A 17,739-nucleotide genomic window follows, 5' to 3' on the forward strand; every position below is an offset into this window, starting at 1 on the left:
AGGCACATGCCACTGTGTCCTCGTGGTGTTTTCTTATTTTAAAAAGGTTATTGTAATATTTTCAACAACTTAATAAATAGTTCTTTGACTAGCCAGGTGTAGTGGTACATCTGTAGTCCTCGGTACTGGGAGTTGAGGCAGGAGCATCAGTTGAACCAAAATGAACCTGGGCAATATAAATAGACCCTGTCTCAAAACAAAATTCTCTTGATGATTGTACATGTACAAGGCTATTTGTTAATATTCAGAAACATCATAGTAATGGTGATTTCCTGGTTTGTAATGTTCAATAATTATAAGGAGATACTTCATAAAAGTGCTGTCAAATCAGTAAGACTGCATTATGCATTCATTTTCAGGATTGCTGATAACCTGGACATATTTTCCCACAAATAACCTTGGCACCTTGTGTCACAATGTCCAACTTGCTCCCGTTTACTTCACTGACAGTGTCTTTGGTAATAAGACCAAAAGTTGAGTATAGTAGGGATGAGGCATTATCTTTTATTTTTTTAAATTTTTTTTGTCATGTTCCTACAAAAATAGTTTTCTATTTTTAATTTTATTGGTTCTTTTTAGTTATACATGACAGTAGAATTCATTCTGATATAATTATACAAGCATGGAATATATGTTATTCTAATTAGGACCCCATTCTTATGGATGTACATGATGGTGGGAAGCAATTATTTTTTATACTAAATATTGGCAGGTTTAAAAGGTGGCTTTCAGTTCAGGATGTGTCACATGGGCCTTCATGAAATTTAAGCCCATTGTCTTAATTAATCTTTATATTTAGGTGATTTTCTCATAATGTGATCTTCAACAAAGCAGACATTAGGAGCCATGCAGTCTTTTCTTTTTTTTCCCATTCAAGTAAATTTTAATATTCAGGTTCCTCTCTAGGCACAAACTTTGGGTAGAGAGGCTTACCATTTTCCTGCCTTCTTTTTTCATTGTAAAAATCATATTGGGAAATAGTTTCTCTTGATAGTCTTTGTGGAGCAGATAGGCAGATACTGCTTCCTGTGGAGTCTTTTCAACATTCTTTTGTTTGGTGTGTCTCTTTTCATACATCTCAGTCATTTTTTTTCTTTATTTTCTCAGCATGCTGCTGATTAAGGTAGTTTAGCCTTCAACACAATCCTTTTTTTTCTTCTTTGAACATTCATGAGCCTCCTAACTTTGCTTCATTTTCTTTTTTCTCATGCTAGTCCAAATGATATCAATAGCATTTACAGAGTAATTCAATATGTCAATTTTGTGGCTCTGTAACAGTCACAGAGCTACTGGATACAGCCACCAGGGTACAAAGAAACTCTCAATTTTCAGGTTTCAGAGATGAGTGACTCTGTATAGCACACATCAGGAAAAATAGCTCATTGTAGTTTTGATTTGCAGTTCTCTGATGATTAATTATGTTCAGAATCTTTTCATTTACCCATTGGCAATTTGTATGTCTGTCTTCTTTGCCAAAATGTCTATTTAGGTCTTTTCCCCATTTTACATGGATTATTATTTTTTACCTATTATATTGTGATTTCTTTTTTTTTTTCACTGGCAAACAAAAAATTTTATTANTACAGATTAACGGTGAAAGCTCTAAGAGACTGTGCGAAATCTCTATTAAAGCCACTGCTTTGAGCACCACACTCAGCACTTCAGCAACCCCCGTACGCAGCGGCCATCTTCTCCAGAGTCTATATTGTGATTTCTATCTATTTTAGCTATTAATCCTTTATTGGATACAGGGTTTACAAAAATATTTTCTTTTCCTAAGTTGCCTTCATTTTGTTGATTGCTTCCTTTGCTGTGAAGAATATCTTTTAGATTGATGAAGTTTTACTTACTTGTTCATTTTTGTTTTTGTTTTCTGTGCTTTTGGTGTCAAATTAAAAAAAAAAATTGTTGCAGAGACCAGTGTTACAGAGTTTTCCCCCTATGTCTTGTCCTAGGAGTTTTATGGTTTCAGGTGTTCTGTGTATATTTTTAATCCATTTTGAGTTAATGTTTATGGTACAAGATAAGGATTCCAGTTTTATTCTTTTGCATGCAAATATCCAGTTTTCTCAGAAAAATTTATTGAAGAGACTATCTTCTCATTGTATACTCTTGGGGCTGAGGATGTGGCTCAAGCGGTATCGCGCTCGCCTGGCATGCGTGTGGCCCGGGTTCGATCCTCAGCACCACATACAAACAAAGATATTGTGTCCGCCGATAACTAAAAAAAAAATAAATATTAAAATTCTCTCTCTCTCTCATTGTATACTCTTTCCACCTTTGTGTGTGTGTGTGTGTATGCATGCATGCACATGAGTATTTGTGTATTTAAGTCATTAGTTTTTTTCTTCCACACTTTTTATTGGTGCATTGTAGTTGTACATATTGGTGGGATTTGTTGTTACATATTAATACATACACACAATAAAACAGGTAGTTTGTTCAATATCCTCCCCAACTTTTGCCACCATTTTTGAAGATTAGATGACTGTATGTGTGCAGGTTTTTTTTCTGGGATCTCTATACTGCTCCATTGGTCTATGGGTCTTCCCTTATGATACTAACAGAGTGGGTTTGTGTGTGTGTGTGTGTGTGTGTGTGTGTGGTCCTGGGGATTGAACCCAGGGCCTTGTACATATAGCACTCTACCAACTGAACTATATCCCCAGCCCTACCCTAGTGTTTTGATTACTATAGCTTTGTAATATAATTTGAAATTAGAAAGTGTGATGCCCTTATCTTTTATTTCTTCAGGATTGCTTTTGTTATTCAGGATCTGTTGGGGTTCCATACAAATTTTAGGATTAAAAAAATAGTTCTGTGAATTATGTCATTGGAATTTGATAGGTATTTCAATGGATTTGCAGTTCTCTTTGGGCAGTATGGATACTTTAATAATATTAATTCTGATCTTGAACATAAGGTATATTTACATTTATTTGTTTCTTCTACAATTTCTTTTATCAATGTTTTATAGTTTTCAGTGAAGAGATCTTTTACCTCTTAGTCAAGTTTTTGTCACTGTGATAAAAATACCTGACAATAACAACTTAAAGGAGGAAAGATTTACTTTGGCTCATGGTTTCAAATGTTTCAGCCCTTGGTTGGCTAGCTCCATTGCTTTGGGGATGAGGCAAGGCAGAACGTCATGGTGGAAGGGTGTGGCAGAGAAAAATTGTCAGTTCATGGCAGCTGGGAAGCAGAGTGAGGGAGGGAGAGACAGAAAGAAGAACAAGGAAGAGGAGGAGGGGAAGGAGGAGGAAGGGAACTGGGACAAGATATCATCCCCAAGGGCATGCCCTCAGCAACTTTCTTACTTCAACCATGCCTACAGTTTCCATCACCTTCCAGTAGTTCATTCAGGTATCATGGAATAATCCACTGATGAGGTCAGAGCCTCATGGACCAATAACTTCCCAAAGCTCCATCTCTGAACATTGGTGCATTGGGAGACCAAGTGATCAACACATGAGTATTTGGGGGACTCTATATCCAAGCCTCTTTGGGTAAATTTATTCCTATGGGCTTTACTTTTTACTGCTATTATGAATGAGATTTTCACTTTTTTGTGGGTAATTTCATTTTTAGTATATAGAAGTGCACTGACTTTTTCAAATATTGATTTTGTATCCTGAAAATTTAATGAATTCATTTATTAGTTCTTATGGTTTTTTTGGTAGTCTTTAGGGTTTTTAATATATAAGATGATGCCTGTTTTGGGGACAATTTTACTTCTTCCTTTCTGATTTGAAAGCCTTTTATTTCTTTTTCCATGTCTAATTGTTTGGGCTAGGTCTTCTATTTGTATTTCAGTGCTGGTATTAAACCCAGGATCTGTGCACAGTAGGCAGTCTCTACCACTGAGCTTTGATCCAAGCCTGAGGTCTTTTAATACTATGTTTAGAAGTGGCAAGAGTGGGTATCCTTGTCTGGCATCTGATCTTAGATTTGCAACATTGACTATGATGTTAGCTGTGGGCCTCTGTTTTGTTGAAGTTCATTCTTTCTATACTCAAATTGTTGATTTTAAAAAAAATCATGAAAAGATGTTGAATTTTGTCATATGTTTCTGCATTTTTTGAGATATGATTTTCTCATCATTCTGCTAACTGTGATATATCAAATTTGTTGATTTGTATGTTTTAAATGATCCTTACATGTCAGGGATAAATTCCACTTGACCATGGTGTACAATTATTTTAATATGTTTTTAATTTGATTTCCTAGTATTTTTTAAAAGAATTTTTGCATGTATGTTTCTCAGAGATATTAGCCTGTAATTTTTTTCTTGCAGTATGCTTGTCTGGTTGGTATGAGGGTAATGCCTTGTAAAATAAAATTGGAAATGTTCCATCCTTTTCAGTTTTGGGGGAGAGTTTGAGATTTGTTATTAGTCCTTAAATGTTTCATAGAATTTAGGTGAAGCCATCAAGTCTTGAACTTTTCTTTTGTGGGGACTTCTTATTACTGATTCAAACTGCTTTCTATTATTAGTCTGGTCAGATTTTTCTACTTATTCATGATTCAATCTTCATAGGTTGCCTCTACCAATTTATCCATTTCTTTATGTTTTCCATTTGTTGGTGTATAACTTCATAGTGGTCACTTACGATCCTTTGTATTTCTATGGTATCAGTTGTAATGTCTCCTCTTCATTTCTGATTTTATTTATTTGAGTCTTTTCTTATTTTTCTTAGTTTATCTAAAATTTTGTGAATTTCATTTATCTTCACAAAACCAACTCATTTCATTGATCTCATCTTTGGATTTTCTTGACTATGTTTCTTTTCTTTTTTCCCCTCTCATTTGTATTATTTTCTTCTTTCTATTAACTATGGACTTACTTTTTTCTACTTAAAGTTTTTACCTGAGGTGTAACATTAGGTTGTTTACTTAAGTTCCTTCTTTTATAATGTAGGCATTTTCACTATAAAGCTCCCTCTTAGGCTTTAGGTGCATCTCATAATCTTTGGATGCTGCATTTCTGTTTGTATCAAGATTTTTTTCATTTCCCCTTTGATTTCTTTCTCTTTTTTGGCTCATTGATTGTTCAAGAGACTCATTTAATTTTCATATGTTTGTGAATTTTACAGTCTTCCTCATGTTACTGATTCTAGTTTCATACCATTGTGGTCAAAATGGATATGTGATATGATTTCAATCTTCTTAAAGTCATTAGGACTTGTTTTGTGGCCTGACATATTATCTATCCTAGAGAAAGTTCTTCGTTTGCTTGAGAAGAATATGAATTATGTTTTTGTTGAATAAAATATTTTGTATATGTCTGTTAGGTGTAGTTGGTCTAAAGTATAGTTCAAGTCCAATGTTACCTTATTAATTTTCTGTCTGGATGAGCTATATTGAAGTAGAGTATTGACATCTTCTATTCTTAATATATTGCTGTTCATAACTCCTTTCATATTTCTGAGTATTTGCTTTGTATATTTATATGCATAAATATTTACCATTTTTGTATATTCTTGATTAATTGGCCCAATTATCATCCTAATATGACTTCCTCTTGTGATAGTTTCTGATTTGAGGTCTGTTTCATCTAATTTGTCATTTACATGGTATATCTTTCTCCATTACCTCAATTTCAGTCTACATATATCCTTAAAGATTAAGCAGTTCTCCTATATGTAGCAGATAGTTGGGTCTTATTCATATGTACATTCAGCCACTTTGTCTTTTGATTGTTAAATGTAGTCTATTACATTTAAAGTAATTTTTAAATTTTTAAAAATGTTTATCTTTTTTAGTTGTAGGTGGATACAATATCTTTATTTCATTTTAATTTGGTGCTGAGAATCGAACCCAGTGCCTCACATGTGCTAGGCAGGCACTCTACCACTGAGCCACAACCCCAGTACCCCCATTTAAAATAAATTTTAAAAGTTTTTTTTTTTTTTTTTAGTTGTCAGTGTACCTTTATATTATATGTGATGCTGAGAATCAAACCCAGGGCCTCACATGTGTTAGGCTAGTGTTCTACCACTGAGCTACAACCTCAGCCCTAAAGTAATTTTTGTAGGTAAGGATTTACTGTTATCATTTTATTAATTGCTTTCTGGTTGTTTTGTAAAGGCTTTGTTTCTTTCTTCCTCTATCGTTGTCTTCCTTTGTTATTTGATAATTTTCTGTAGTAGTGTTCTTTGTTTTGTTTCTCTTTAACTTTAGTGTATCTACTATAGATTTTGCTTTGTGGCAACCATAAGGCTTAGATAAAACATTTTATAATTATTATCAGTTTATTTTATTTTATTATTTTTTTAATATTCCAAATATATTTATAATAAAATTATGAAATAAAATGTCAGGAATAGGCAACTAATAATAAAGTTTTTATACAGAAGAAGGGCATCATTAGCTGTTCAAATTTATGATTCAGGGGCTAAGAAACCAAGTACATAAGTTTCCTCACATGTCCTTGCTGAAATGTTCTCCACTTGGTCAGCCTGAGAATGGTTAAGGAACAACTCTGTCCACTCTTAGTTTCCCAGAAAGAGGTCCATCCAAGCCAAGCCCTAACACAGTCCACACTAAGGTCCATACCAGATCACCCACCCTGGCTGACCAAGAATTTTTCCTCTTTCCCTTTTTTGCTTCTCCTCTGCCCACAACCTCTTATTTCATCTCAAACACAACTACTGTAAGACGTTTTATTTAATTGGAAAAATCTGAATAAAGAACCAAATTTCGTTCCCTTGAAGAAAACATTACCACAGCTTAAATATATTGGGAAGAGGGGGGATAAGAGTGCACTGTCCATACTGGCTCTTTCACTGTCTTACCTGACTCTGAGGCCCTATCAGATGGGAATCACAGGTGTCCAAGAGAATTCTGCTAGGCCTTCTAATATGGCCTTGAGAACAGCTGTTAACATCTGCTTCTGGCCCACAGACTGCTGAAATCCTGAGAGCTGCCATGGCAGTTATAAAAACGTGTGAATAAACAGAATGCACAAGGACTAGATTGGTGTTTTCAGCTAGTTACAGGCAGTAACACTTCAACTAGGAAGGAAAATATATAATTTATCAAAAAATAGTTCTAATATATAGAAAAACATCTCGATCCTCTGGGGCCAAGACCTGCCCCTTATTTACATTCACAAAGCCATTGAGTGAACCAAGTAACTGGCTAGGGAACAGTGAGGCAAGGCCTCCTTTGTGGGGTATGCCAGTTACCTACTGTGTAATCAGATGAAGAAAAAACAGAAGGTCATTTGCTCATTTTTTGAGAGGACAGGGGAATCATTGGAGGCAAAAGAGACAAGACTTGTCTTGTATTAGTTTCAATTCCTTATAAGCCCTAAAATAGAATTTGAAATCTTGGACCAATGTCCTGTGTCCATGAGAATCAAGGTTAAACAAGTTACTGATCAGAATGGTTTGTTGCCATACTACCAACATGTCCTATTCTTTTGCATTTTTTTTCCCCCTCAAAATCCAGGTGGTTAAGGGATTGGTTGGAGAAAGTACCAAAGAACTAAAGTACAAAGGGTCATACAGAGAGGACACTACACCAGCTTCTTGGCCTCAAAGAAGCTCTTGAGATGACGCATCTGCCAAATGCCAGTAAGGATAAGGATGACTGTCTGAGCGATGGACCACCACAGGACCCTCTGGTTGGTACTCTCACTGGTCAGACGGAAGCGTTCTTCACGATATCTCTGGTAATCCTGCTCCTTCTGGATCTGTTCCACTTGATCAAGTAACTGGCGAACACGGAGCTGCAGTTCCGTCAGCTTATCCTTAGCTGCAATCTCAGGGTAGTTGTTGGCATGCTCCCCGACCTGGATGTCTAGGTGCACATGCAGTTTGCCACCGGCGAAGAGGGCCATTCTAGTGGAATTGGAGTGCAGACAAATCTGATGTTCACCGGGAGTGTGGGAGGTGAACGTGAAACAGCCCTCGGAGCCATACTGTTGGGACAGTACCACCTTACCGTTGGGGTCCTTCACCTCCACATGCATGCCCAGGCCAGGGGTCGAGGGAAGGAAAACCTTCTTCTGCTTGTCTCACATCTGGGTTCGATAGTTGCCGATGACCATGGTCTCGTCGGGGATTTCCTCGATGAAGCAACGCTTCTCCGTCTCGCCGATGTGGAAGTAGAGCCCCTGGGTGCCGGCAGCACACATCACGAGCAACAGAAACGCCGGTCGCCCGATAGCCGGCAGGCCCCTACCCACGACACCTGCCATCGTGCCTGATACCCGCGCGTGCCTATCAGTTTATTTTAATCTTTTAACAGCTTTGCATACAATAGCTCAGCACTTTTACTTCCCCAATTTTATATTTTTGATGTCACAGTTTACAACTTTCTTATTGTGTATGGATAATTAAGTTATTTTAGATATAGTTAGTTTTAATACTTCTGTCTTAACCTTTATACTAGAAATAAAAGTGGTTTACACACTGTCCTTCCAGTATTACAATATTATGAATTTAAGTCTATGTTTACCTCTACCAGTGAGTTTTATTCTTTCATATTTACATTATTAATTAGTGGCATTTTGTTTCAGCTAGAAAAACTCTCTTTAGTATTACTTTGAACATTTTGAATATATCATCTCACTCTCTCCTGGCCTGCATGGTTTTTGTGTAGAAATATGCTAATGGTCTCATTGAGGTTCCCATATATATGAGGGGTCTCCTTTCTCTGGGTCTTTGATTTTTGATAATATGATTATAACCCATCTTGGTGAAGTCTTCTTTGAACTGAATCCTTTGGAGATCATTGAGCTTAACATACCTGGAATTTTATCTTTCTCCAGATTTGGGAAGTTTTCATCCATTATTCCTTTAAATATGCCTCTATTTCTTTTTTTTTTCTTTTTCTTTCTCTGAGGCAAGCTTCAAATATATGTGTTGCATCCAGGGATAATTGCAAGCATGTATAAGGTGGCATTAGCTGGATCCAGGGGTAGGGATCAGAGCCAACTCTTGGGGCACGTGTGGCAATGAGGGCTGGTGGTATATGCATGTTTGATGATAGTGGTCTGGGATGATGGAATGCAGTTGCATGGTACAGTGTTCAGGTGTGCACTGGTGATAGGGATCTGGCATGTGTGTGTGTATACCTGAAATGGCCAACTGGTGGGGTTCTTTTTTTTTGGTACCAGGGATTGAACTCAGGGGCACTCAATCACTGAACCACATCCCCAGCCCTATTTTGCATTTTATTTAGAGACAGGGGCTCACTGAATTGCTTAGTGCTTTACTGAGGCTGAGGCTGACTTTGAACTTGCAATCTTCCAGTCTCAGCCTCCCAAGCCTCTGGGATTACCTGGTAGTGTTCTTGTGTGTCTGCTATAGTTTGGATCTTGAATGTCCCTTTAAGGCCCACAAATTAAAGGATTGGTCCTCAACCTGTAGTGCAATTGGGAGGTGGTGGAAACTTTAAAAACCTCATGGGCAGAAATTAGGTCATTGAAGGATTGATTGTAAGACTTCAGTCTCTTCATCTTCCTCTCTTTTTCATATTTCTAACCTTAGGGTGAATGGCTTGCCCTGTCACGTTCTCCTACCAGGATGTCCTGTGCTATCATAGTCCCAAAGCATTTGTTCATGGATTGGAGCCTCCAAAACTATGAGCCAAACAACACTTTCCTCAGTATAAGTTGGTAATCTTAGGTATTTTGTTATGTTAACAGAAGCTGACTAACACAATGCCAATGCAAGGACCAAGTAAAGGGGTAAAGTGCCTTAGTTTGGGCTGGTGCTGGAGAGCAGAGTCAACTGTGTTTGCATGTGCAGGTGTGGAGGGCCTGGGCTGGTGGCAAGCCTGTGTACAGCTCTAGGGGCTAACTGTGAACATAAGCACAATGGGGCTGATGATAGGAGTTGGTCCTGGCTGTTTGTGCATGGCCAGCTGTGGGGGCTAGAACTGGTGGTGTGCATAAACCTAGCTACAGAGATTAGTTGTGGGTGCACATGTGGTGGTGGGAGCAAGGGCCTGTGGCAGGAATCCAGGGGTATTTGTGGGAATGCATATGACAGCTATGCTGGGTCCTTTGGCCGGGATGCTCATGAATCAAGTACTTTGGGACTGTGAAGGTAAAAAACTATAGGAGCCTTCTGTGGTGGCTACAGTGGGTCTGCTGTGGCTGTGCTGGCTGTTGATTTCTTTAGTAGCAAAAGCTGAGGGGGTTTCTATTGCACAGGCATGTGGGGTTTATAATGGTGAACTTCGCTGGGTCTTTTGTAGTTAAAGTTGTGTGTAAAGCAACTCCACAGGCTGTTGATGTCCTCCAAATAGGCCACTGTGGTCTGAAATGGCTCCTGCCTTATGTTGATACTGATATCTGCCATCCTTCTTTGTTCCAGCTTTCTCTAGATTTCTCAGGTTTGCCAGTCTCCACAGGAATCTGGGTATGGTGCGATTGAAGTTATCCATTTGGGCAGTGCCCTGAAAGGTTGAGGAAGTTGATTATTCACAGCCCCCTAACTCTCCTTTCTACTGTCAGGTAAAATCAATGCCAGAGAGATCTGAGCAGTCTGGTTTTGTGGATGTGATGATACAGGCAAAATGAAACTGTTTTTTGAATCCCATTTGTGTAGTTATTATCAATTTTTTTTCTTCCATTGTGGTGTTGTAGCTTCTTAAATGAATTCCTGAGCTCTTCCAGAGTTATTTTCCATTTATGGAGGGCTATCTAGTTGTTCTCTTTTTTAGAATTTTTTATATGTATAGACCTTTATTTTATTCATTTAATTATATATGTGGTGCTGAGAATCAAACCCAGTACCTCACACATGCTAGGCAAGCATGATACCACTGAGCCACAGCCTCAGCCCTTATCTAGTTGTTCTTTATGGGCAAAAACAAAGGCTGGGATCTTTTACTATGCCTTACTATGCTTTCTTCCTGATGTCACCCTAATCCATCTTTTAACATTTTGATAATAGTCATTTTGACATATGTGAGATGATGTCTCATACTGGTTTTGAATTACTATTTCCTTATGATTAGTAATATATGTCTTCATTGGAAAAATGTCTATTGAAGTCTATTTAAGTTGGGCTATTATTTTTTGAATTGTATAACATTTATTTTGGCTATCAACCTCCTATTGTATTTGCAAATATTTTCTCTCATTCTGTATATGGCTTTTGATTTCGTTTATTGTTTCCTTTGCTGTGCAGCATAACCCTCCATATTTTCTTAAAAGTTTTTTTAATTGGTACATAATAGTTTAGGATTTATTTTGACATAATTATAAATATGTGGAGTATAGTTTGCTCCATCCAACTAAGTCTCTTGTACTTACCCTTGCCCTCCCCATCTTTTCATTCCCTTCTCTTAAAAGTTTTATTGGTTCAGCTCTTATATTCCACTCTGTGATCCATTTTGAGTTAAATTTTTGTACATTATGTTTGGAAGTTGTGTATAGATCCAATCTTTTGCATATGTTTGTCCAGTTGTCCCAGAAACATTTGTTCAAGAGACTAATTTCACATTAAATACTTTGGGCATCTTTGTCAAAAAACTAATTCATCAGAGAAGTATGTACATTACTGTGGAGAATATTGCCATGCTTCACAATATTAATTCTGTGAACAGGGGATATCTTTCCATTTCTTAAAGGTCTTCTTTAACTTATATCAGCAATATTTTGTAGTTTTAGATAATAAATATTTCACATTTTTGGTTGAATTTATTCCTAAGTATTTTATTCTTTTTATTTTATTTGTATTGGTCCATTTGGGTTGCTATAACAAAATACCACAAACTGGGTGGCACATGAACACTTTTATTTCTCACAGTTTTGAAGGATGGGAAGTCCAAGATCAAGGCACCATCAGATTTGGTGTCTAATAAGGACCCATTCATCATAGGTAGTGCCTTCTAATTGGGTTCTTATATCCTGAAAGGAGTAAAGAAGTTATCTGGGATCTCTTTTGTAATGAAAGTAATCCCATTCATGAAAGACCTTCCTTCAGGAGCTAATCACCTCTCAAAGGCCTTGCCTTTTATTACCATCACATTGAAGGTTAGATTTCAACACATGTAGTTTGTAGGATCATAGAATTTCAAATGATTTTCTTTTCAATTTTGGATTGCTCATCACTAGAATAGATAAGTACAACTGATTTTCCATGTTAATTATTGTATACTATAAATTTGTAGAGTCTATTAGTGCTAACAATATTTATGTGAATTTTGTAGGACTTTATATATAAAATATTGCATTTTATAAGTAGTGATACTCCTTCCTTTCCAATTCGGATCCCTTTTTCTTCTTACCTAATTGCTCCAGGGAGAACTTCCAGTATGCTGAGCAGCAGTGGTGAAAGCACACATCCTTGTCTTGTTTCTCATCTTAGGGGAAAAGCTTTTAGTCTGGTTACAGATGATTTTTTTAACATATGCCCCTTCAATATGTTGAGGAAATCTCCTTTCATTCTTAGTTTTTTGAGTGTTTTTACCAGGAAAAAGTTCTAGATTTTTTGAATGGTGTTTTCATTAAAAAAATTAAAGCTTTATAGGTATATATAGTAGTTGGGTTCATTTTAACAAACTAACACATGCATGAAACTTGATTTTGATTCACAGGCCTCCTTTTTCTTCCCCTATTCCCTCCTGCCTTCCCTCTTTTCCCCCATTCTCCTTCCTCTACTAGACTTCCTTTCACTCACCTATTTATTTATATTTGATTGATTCTTTATACTTATGCATAAAAGTGAAATTCCCTGTGGCATATTTATATATGCACATAACATGATTTTTGAAGAATTCATTCCACATTGCCTCCCCTTACCCATTCCTCCATCCTGCCTCTCAGTCTCTTTTTCTATACTACCGATCTTCCCTTTATCTTTATGGTAGCCTATACTTTCTCTCCCCCTTCCTTTATTTTACTCTAGCTTCTGCACATTAGAGAAAACATTTGTGAATGGTCTTTTTATATTAATTGAGATAACCATATGGGTTTCCCTCTCTAACCTATCAATGTGTTGTATTATATTTATTAGTTTAAAAAATGTGAACCACCCTTACATTCCTGAGATAAACTCCAATTTCTCATTATGTATAGTCTCTTAATATGTTATTGGATTCCATATAGCATTTTCTTGAGGATTTTTGCATCTTTATTCATATCAATTAATAGTTCTGTTTACTAGGGATGTCCTTGTCTGACTTTGATATTAGGGTAATGATGGCCTCATAGAATGAGTTAGGAAGTGTTCCTTTTTCTATCTTTGGCAGGGAAGAGCTTGAGAAAAATTAATATTCTTCATCCTTAAATAATTTGTAGAATTCATCAATGAAGCCATCTGGCCATAGGTTTTTCTTTGATAATTTTATTTTAGTTTAGTTTTCATTGCAGACTAAATCTTTACACTTGTCAAGAGTTTCTATGACTTCTAGAGTTAGTTTTGGCAGTTTGTGTGTTTCTATGAATTTGTCCATTTTATCTATATTATATAGTTCATTTGTATGAAATAATTCAAAGTATTTCCTAATGTTATGTTTTGGATCTGCAATGGTCCTCAAAGATCACGTGCTAAAGTCTTGGTCACCAGCCTATGGTAGAGGTGGTGGAAACTTCAGAGGTGGAGCTTAATTGGCAAAAGTAGGTCACTGGGATCATATCATTGAAGGTTATATGTTATCCTTAGCCACTCTTTCCTCTGCTTCCCTGAGGCCATGAGATGAGCATCTTTGTTCTGTCATGCCCTCTCCACCATGATATTCTGCCTCACCACAGGCCTAAAAACAAGTCTAGTGCTCATACACTGGAACCTCTTAAACCATGAGCCAATAATAAATCTTTAAAAGTATTTTTCAGGTATTTTGTCACAGCAAAGGAAAGCTGACTAACATAGAAAATTGGTACTGAGAAATGGGATCATTACTGTTACTATACCTGATTATGTGGTTCTGAAGCTTTGAAACTAGTTTATGGGAAGAATTAAGGCAGTTGGGAGATGGAGGATATAGAAATCCTAGAATGCTGTAAGCAAAGGTTAATGGGCAGTTCTGATAGGGCTCAGAAAGCTAGAATGCTGATAGGAATATGGAAAGTAAAAGCTGTGCTGATGAGTTTTAGATGGAAATGAGGACTCCTTGGGAACTGGAGTAGAGGTCATTTGTATTACATTCTGAAACATTATTTGTCTAAATTTTCTCCATGTTTTGAGAGTATGTGAATTGAGTTTAAAGGTAATAGACAATTTAATCTCATAGAAAATATTTCAAGGTAGCATTCAGGCCATGCTGACTGCTTTTAGCCAGGTTTACAGTGAGAATTGGAAGCAAAAAAAAAAAAAAAAAGAGCACAAAGACTTAAATTTGCATTTTTGTTGGAAAAGGAATGCATTTAAAGTTGTGGCCAAAAGGATGTTATAGTTAAAGAGATTAGTGCCTTTGAAAAGAAGCCAAGCACCAGGACAATAGGAAACATTGCAGAAATTGAGGACATCTCAGAAATCAGCAAGACCTCACCCCTTGATAGTTCAAAGGTGTACAAGCATAAACTTTTTATCTGAGAGCTGAGCTCCTGGGCATCCTGCTTCCACAGGGCTGACTAGGAATTTATTTCCCCAGTATTTATTTCATCATTCTATCCAGGCACTCAGAGGCCACAGCAGCCAGAGTCTAAGTGGGCCCACTTCCTGCTCCCACTGGTGGCAGACCATGGTATTATCTATATAATACTGTTTTCTCAGGTGTGCAAAATGCAATAGTTAAGATCATGTAGGCTTCCATCCAGATTTCAAAGGAATGCTTGGAAGCCAGGCAGTAAGTGGCAGGATTGGAACCTCTGTGGGCAGCCTATAAGAGGGTGTGTGAAGCTATGAGAGTGAAGACAAAAGTTGTAATGGAGAGCTAGGAAGTTCACAATTCCAGGAATGTGGAACGTCTGCTGAGGGAAGCCAGAGGCAGTGATCACAGCCATCCCAAAAGAATGGACATGTGGGCCACAGTCAACAAGGCCACAGAGGTGGGGTTTCCCAAGCCTTTTGGAGAGCACCTATGTAAACATGTGCTCCAAATGCTACACATGGGTCTACAGTATGTTGATTGCCTTGCTGGGTTTTGGTTTTGCTTTGGTTCCATTCTTTCTTTCTATTCTTCTATTCCTTCCTTTTCAATAGGGATGTTTATTCTGTACCATTGCAGGTTGTAAGTATGCAACTTTTAAAAAATCTTACAGGGTCTCACAGCTAAGAGTTTGTTTTGAGTTTCAGAGGAGACTTTGTACTTGGACTTTCAAGCAATGCTGTAACTGTTGAGACTGTTAGGGATTCTTGAATATAGACTAAATGCATTTTGCCTTATGAGATGGACATGAGCCTTTGGGGGTTATCATCAGAAAATTATGGTTTGGATTTGAAAATTATCCTAAAGGCATGTGCTAAAGACTTGGTATCAGTCTTTGGAGCTACTGGGAAATGGTGAAAGTTTTAGGAGATGGAACTTAGCTGGAGGAAAGAGGTCACTGCGTATATGCTCTTGAAGGGTGTATTTTGTCCTTAGCCCTTTCCTCTTACTCTCTGCTTCCGCTGCCATGGGGTGAAAAATCTTTGGTCAGCCACACCCTTCCCATCATCATCTTCTGCTTCACCATTGGCTCAGAAACAGTAGAGCTAAATGACCATAGACTGAAACCTCCTAAATGGTGAGTCAAAATAAATCTTTCCTCCTTTTAAATTTTTTTCTTAGGTATTTTGTCACAGTGAAAGAAAGCTGACTAATATACCTTATAATCATTTATATTTCTGTAAGATTAGTAATAATGTCTATACTTACATTTCTGATTTTAGTGAATCAGTCCTCTTATGTATTTTTTTTTTAGCCTAACTATATATTTTTTGTCACTTTGATTTCTGTTTTCTAAGAACCAACTCTTAGTTTCTTTTATTTTTCTTTATTGCTTTTCTGTTCTGTATTTTTAAAACATCCTTCCTGGTTGTTATCATGTTCTCTTGCTTCTGCTAGCTTTGAATTTAGTTTGCTTTTCTTTTACAAGTTCCTCAAGGTGTAAAGTTTGTTTACTGACTTGAAATATTTCTTCCTTTTTAATGGAGGTATTTGCAGCTATAAATTTCCCTCTGAGCACTGATTTTGCTGCATTCCATAAATTTTGGTATGTAGTATTTTTATTTTCACTAGTCTCAAAGTATTTTCCCATTTACCTCATGATTTCTCGTTTGACCCTTTGGTTGTTGAAGAATGTGTTGTCTAATTTCAACATATTTGTGATTTTTCCAGTTTTCCTTTTAATATTGATTTTTACTTTCATTCCATTGTGGTAAAAGAAGATTTAATCTTAAAAAAATTTTTGTGACTTCCCGAAGAAGTTTCATGCGCACTTGATATTAATGTTTATTCTGTTGTTTATGGGTAGAGTGTTCTGTATATATTTGTTTATATTGATCTTTCAGGAACTTTGTTCCCTCATTGACTCTGTCTGGCTGTTTTAGCCATTATTGAAAGTGGCATACTAAAATCTCCAACTTTTTAATTTTGAAATGGGGTCTTGCTATCTTGCCCAGGCTGACCTTGAACTCCTGATTTAAGTTATCCTCCTGCCTCAACCTTCTAAGTAGCTGGTTCTATAGGCATGTGTCACTGCCTCTGGCTCAAGGTTTCCACTATTATTGCAGAGCTATCCATTCCTTCTTTCTCATGGCTTGCTTCATATGTAATTGGTCTCCATTGCTAGGCTCAATTATGCTTATAAATTTTTTATCTTTGTGATAGATTTTCCTTTTCACCAACATATAAAGTCTTCCTTTATCTCTTGCTACAATTGTGTTTTTTTCCTGGTATTAGTATATCCTCAACAGTTCTTTTTTGGTTACTATTTGCATGGAACATCTTTTTCTATCCTTTCACTTTCAGTGCATTTATGTCTTTGGATGTAAAGTGAATATGTTCAGCATACAGTTGGATGATTTAAAAAAAAAAAACTTCTGCAAATCTCTGCCTTTTGGGGAAGGTTTTCTCTATTTACATTTAAAGTAATTATTGATAAGGGAAGACTTCTGCAATTTTGCAATTTGTTTTCTATGTCTTATGTTTTCTTGTTCCTCAATTCTACCATTATTGCCTTTTGTTTTATTTAACTGACTTTTTTTCATAGTTAAATATGTTAATTCTCTTCTCATTTTGGGGGGTATATTTTTATGTCATTTTCTTAGTGGTTTCTCTGTGAATTTATAATAGACCTCTTAAACTTGTATTTACCTAGTTTGTAACAGTATTAACAAAAGGTGTTTCTGTACAGCTTCTCCCTCCCCTATTATATTATTATCATAAATTATATCTTTATACATTTGTGACCTTAACATAGACTTATTATTTTATGCATTTTTGTTTTAAGTCATATATAGAAAGAGGAAATACAAAGTAAAATTTCAGTATACAAGATTTTATTTTATCTGTGTAGCTAGCTACTTTCACCATTGTTTTAAATTTAATTAATTAGCTCGGGAAGGAAGATGGCGGCGAGGGGAGTGCATTACCCCCGTGTGCTGCTTCACTGTGTGGGAGTATGACAAGTCAGGACGGCTAAAGGATATCTTGTTAGGAATTTCCAGCAATAGTGGGGTGCTCCGGAACCTGGAGGAAGGATTTCCATCGCACAAGGATCGGCTACGGGGACTCAAACGCGAGAGGTTTGTCGCACGGAGGGTAACTGCTTATTCAGCAAATCGCCCCGCGGCTAGAGTCTGCAGCGCGCGCTGGGATAGAGACGCAGGGTTACAGCGCTGCAGTTTCTGCCAG

The 17,739-nt window shown here is 36.8% G+C and overlaps 1 pseudogene; it reads right to left on the reverse strand.

Moving 5' to 3' along the window:
- Positions 1–6,325: 6,325 nt before the first annotated feature.
- On the reverse strand, positions 6,326–8,204 carry LOC107159299 (annotated as a pseudogene).
- Positions 8,205–17,739: the final 9,535 nt, after the last annotated feature.

The sequence above is a fragment of the Marmota marmota genome, unplaced genomic scaffold (assembly GCF_001458135.2).
Source record: "Marmota marmota marmota unplaced genomic scaffold, marMar, whole genome shotgun sequence".
Taxonomy (NCBI): domain Eukaryota; kingdom Metazoa; phylum Chordata; class Mammalia; order Rodentia; family Sciuridae; genus Marmota; species Marmota marmota.